A 5,365-nucleotide genomic window follows, 5' to 3' on the forward strand; every position below is an offset into this window, starting at 1 on the left:
GTCCCTTCTGACCCCTAACTACTATGAAACTATGAAACCTAGAGCCATTTATGACCAAAAAGTCACTCAAACTTTGGATAGCATTAATCAAAATCAGAGAGACATCCCAACCCCAATCCCAGACAACCTAAAAGTTTGAGCACTCATAGGAGACCCATGTTAAATTCGATGCTCTTCCTCACTTTGGCCAGACAAGCAGCTATTCATGCTTTGCTGTTAGAATGCAGACTGAAACTTGCTCACATGCATCCTGGTGGGCAAGGCTATAGAAATTGTCTCAAAACTCTCTTGTTGGAGATCTTCCACTTTAAATAAATACTTAAAATATTTATTAGGCCACAGAGTACACCAAATCATTCACCAGTGGGATGTGACAGACCCACGTTCAAAGTCCTGCTCCAATATGTACTAAAGCTGTATGTACAAAGCAAAATGGCTCCAAACTAGAGCGATTCAGACATACCCAATTCAGAATAGCCTAGTGTCACTCACCCTAAATCTGCATTCAGAACAGGGACTTAAACCTTAGTCTACCAACAGTGCCCTAATCACCAAGCTATCCTAAGAGTGTTTCTATCATTTTTTTCAAAAAACTTCAAAGATCTTAGGTTCATCAAAGTACAAAACTCAAAAATTTTCAAAATCTGAAAAACTTTCACTGAATAGGAAAAACATGTTCCATTCCCATTCACTGGATGAGAAAACCATACAGCTCGAGTCAGAAATAAAAACAAATGTCTAATCTGAAGGTAAAATGAAAGTTTACCCTATGTGTATTTCTCCTAAAAGATTGGCTTTTGTATTTAGATTACATTAAGATTACCTACACCCCTATACCTATCACAGGTCATTTCTCCCAAATCCCTTAGACCTAAATCTCCCATCTGAATAGGGCAAGCAGAACGACTGGATTCTTGTGCAACAGATAATTTTAATGAAAATTACCAAAATGATGACAGTAATCAGATATTAAGGTTCAATTCTGAAATTCCATTACATTTCCAACCTTATAAAAAGCAGCATTATAGCACATAATACACAGCATAGTTCTTGATAAGGAGTCAGAGATAAACCTGAAAACATGTGTAGTGGATATACAGTAAAACTTCTAATTTGAAGATTTATTTAAATTATTCTGAAACATTTTCTATCATGATAAACTTATGCAATTATATTTAATCAGATATTGACTAACTGCAGTAGAAGATATAATATTATATCTGCTATCTAGTATAGTTATTTTTTATATTTTAGCCGCATAGCAAATCGCAAAACCTGAAGAGTTGTCAAATTGACCCAGCTGAATAATGCAGGCAATGCAAGTAGTTTCTTCCACTTCCCCAAGTTTTCTGGGTTATATTTAGAACATAGTTTCAAGTTTAATTCAGGGTGCAAAGCTTGTTTTGAAAGCAGAACAAGAGTAGTAAACCCCCCTCTCTTTACCTACAGCTAAGTCTTGAAACATATGAGGTCACATAAAAAACCAGAGCAGCTTTAAGCAAGCTTGGTGCTGAGCTAATCAATCCCAACAGTCAGGCCTAGTGTAGAAGTGAGGTATAAGGACTCTGAATTTTATTCCTTGGAAGAAAGTTGTGGGTTCAATGCAATGCACTGGGGAAAACCTTAGGAGAGACAGTGACATAAAGCCAGCAACCCCTGATCTTCACCGGCTCATGAACAACAGTACTGAACAAGTAAGGCCTTGTGGACAACATACTTTACTCTTCCTGGTAACCTCATTTTTAACATAAATTTCCTGTTGCTGTGAGCAATCGTAAAGGGTCTCGGGCAAAAGGCTGCCTGCATGAGACAGACTGGTACCTGCACTAGGTCATACTACAATTAACACTATGACTGTCACCTATAAGGCCAAATCCCAACCTCACACAGTAATGGTGAGATGGGATGTTTCCCCTAATCTCATTCCCAGCATTGTGGCCACCACATATGACGGCAAATGGAATCCCAGACTGCCCGTGCAGAGGAAGGCAAGGCAGTTTAGCAGCACCTATCATGCTTAACTTCAAAATTGCAAGACTTTATATACACGTGTATATTAATGTACAGTATTAAAGTACATTCTGGATCGAAACCAGAAGGCTCAGCATCTTACAGGATCATGTCTTATGCAGGCGCGATCCTAATGAACTCCTAGGTCCAAGTAGGGTTCCAATCACAGGGAACTCAGTCAAACTCTTTACATAGTGAAACTGAATTAAGTCAGGCTAGAGCCTTCAATGAAATATCTTCTAGTAGAAAGGTAAAGACTAGCACAGGTAGATCAAGGGAAAGCTCATACCACAGTATTTCACTATCCAAGTTTCTTGTTGAAAGAAAAGTTGTGCTAATCTGTTACCATCTCAATATCACTTCCTCCAACTCAGAATTCAAAGAGTCAGCGGATGGCACTAACTCCCCAAAAGCAAAAGATTCCTGACAAACTTGGAAGCTTGTTAGTTCCCTGGACCAGGCTTCAAGCCTAATGTTCTCCAAGGAGCAAGTAGAGGGATTAAAATAAAAACGGTAAAAATCAAGCATAAATTAAACACACCCTGAGCCTGATTCCAGGAGACAGTCTCGCCACCCTGGACTCAGGGTGGGGTTCCCGAGACAAGTCAGGTAATGACTTAGGACGGGGTTGGGAGTGCCTTTCCTCCAGCCCGACGCACTAGCTGTTTTGTAAGCCCTGGTATTGAGTTGCTGCCATTAGACCATTTTGCTGTTACTCACAATAAAAATTATACTTGTTGCTTTGACCCTGGCGTGAGATTTGTGGGTTACTCACCTTCCTCCCTCGGAAGGAAAGGAGCCCTGACAAGCACACAGGAAGCTTGAGATAGGGGAGCTCCCTGATGCCAAGTTCCCCAGGAGCTAGCATGTTCAAGGGGCACAAATACAACCCGGCTGCACACACACCCTTAAAAGATTCGGCGTGTGAGGAACCCATCGTCAGGAAGCCACTCCTTATTGCCAGGTCCCCAAATCCCAGCAGACATGATGACATAATGGGATCTGAAGAGTTTTATCCCAGATCCAGAAATTGTGTGTCCTGCCATGCAAGCTCTTGAATGTGGCTTTGAAGTCACAATCTAACCCTATGCCAATATGGATTTGTGTAATATTTGTTACCCACATAAGTTCAAGGTCTCAGATCCATCTGTCATAAGGTGAGTGAAATCCCCTTTGAGTTCAATGAGAGCCAATTTAGTACATTTTTACTAAAGAGAACACCGATGAAGAGAGCTGGGTGATGCTATTAAAGACATCATGCAATTAAATAAGTCTGAACAATTTAAACAGCAATAAAAAAAGGCATTTCCAGATCTCACACCTGACCTGTAAATCATTTGGCAATTGTCTAGCACGCAAAAAGATAATCATCTTCAATCGTTTCTAAATTCTCTCAACAACAACAACAAAAACAGTAATAGTAAGTTCATCTGAAATGTAGGACAGAAACTCATCACATGTATTTATCTTAAGATTTATTGATTCTCAACTGTTTGCCTTGACCTTTCTAATAAGTCAACACCCCTTTATTACTAAAGTCTGCCCTGACTTTTGTAAAAGGTATTATCCAAAGACTAATCCTATTTGATTCCACATCAGGAGATCACAGCTTGAAACCGTGCCAGTTAAACCACCTCTTACATAAGCTGCAGAGAGCCTCTGCTACTCCATCGGCTTGGAGGTCTTCAAATGAAGTTATCCCTAAGCCTAAAACAATAGAAGTTATAGAAAATAGAAGAAACCTTTGTGGATAGATTGTGATTATTTAGCATGCCCTATGTAAGCCTCTAGGGCCACAAACAACACACTCATTAACTCAAGTGTTATAGTCACGTGTATCCAACTCTTAGTACCATGAGAAAATACCTACTTAAATTTTATTCCCATATAAATAGTATATATTATAAATCCTTCCACTTCTGAAACACTTGGGGACAGGCAGTCTTGTAATTAAAATACAAGTGGATCTACTACATTTCCTCCAATCCAAGACGAGGTTTTTTGCCCTCTGTCAATAAGGGTGGAAAACAAGTCTCATCTTGAATTTGAGTACCAGCGCTCCAGCTCTGCCCCAGCTGTGACCTTGGCCCATGGCCAAACCCAAAGCTGCTGCTTGGAGCAGTGGAGTTAGCAACAATCCAGTAATGCAGGTCAGGAGCCAGGGGTAGGGTTTGGTATGGGGTGGCAGCCTGGGTCAGGGGTGGGCAGGGGATAGATGGCATCATGGGTGGGAAAGTAGGTGGGAAATGGGGTGGCAATATGACTCATGATTGGGCAAGAGATGGGGCAGTAGCACAGGTCAGGGCGTGTGGCATTTTAGAAATATTTAATGGCTTTTATAGACATGATTTAGCTACTAACAGGAATACTATATAATATTTACTTCATCGTGATTTCATACTTACATCTGCAAACTCAAGCATATCAGTGATTCCTGAAGGCTTGTCACTTAATTATATTTCAATTACTTCAACAATTTTTCTTCCTGTGGCAGCAGTAGCTAGTTCTTGTTCTACATTTACCACGGAGGTTGAAGAACTAAAGAGCACTAGAATGAAAAGGCCACTGCTATAATGACACTGAAATACTTCTTAACTTACATTGATCTATAAATCCTAAATTCAAATTTTTCCTGTTTCCTGCCATGAATTTTCACTTCAGAGTGCATCCTGGCAACTTAAAGTCAGGTTTGCATTTAGAAGTTTAATTATAAATTTAGCTAAGTGGATTATAATGAAAGATAGCTCTAGCAAGGGAACCCAAACAGATGCATTACGAATACATTAACGAAAACACCAGAGAATGAACTTTCCATCAGCAGAATGATTTTAATTAAAACAGTGATAGAATGGAACTCTTCTGTGAAATGATATTACTGTTACATCCAGTTCATTATAAGTATTTCCAATGCATACTATGAAAACACACTTGTCTTTCAATAACAGACAATATATATGAGTTTTAAGCTTCCCTAAGAAGCTCAGAACAGGTCAGTTAAAGAAATGCACCTAGATCAAATTTACTTCATCTGCATGCATATAAATTTATATTACAGTGGGTTCAAAGAGCATTAAGATTGTGAAGTCAAGCATTCAAGAGTTAGTAAATGCCATGTTAGGATCGCCTTTAATTACATGATCATCAGAGATCCTGGTTTTCCCTGATAAAAAATTGCAAATTCTCTGATAAACCCCCCCAAATCTGTTATTAAAATAAAAAGCCCCTCACTCACCCCCACAGCCCCACCAAGCCCTGCTGGTGCCCCTCACTTCCCCCCTCAAACCACTCTAAGCCCTGCTGGTGCCCCTCACCCCCCACCCACAGCCCCCCATCACCCACAGTCCTGTTGGATGGG

The sequence above is a fragment of the Gavialis gangeticus genome, unplaced genomic scaffold (assembly GCF_001723915.1).
Source record: "Gavialis gangeticus isolate Ggan-Ray unplaced genomic scaffold, GavGan_comp1, whole genome shotgun sequence".
Taxonomy (NCBI): Eukaryota; Metazoa; Chordata; order Crocodylia; family Gavialidae; genus Gavialis; species Gavialis gangeticus.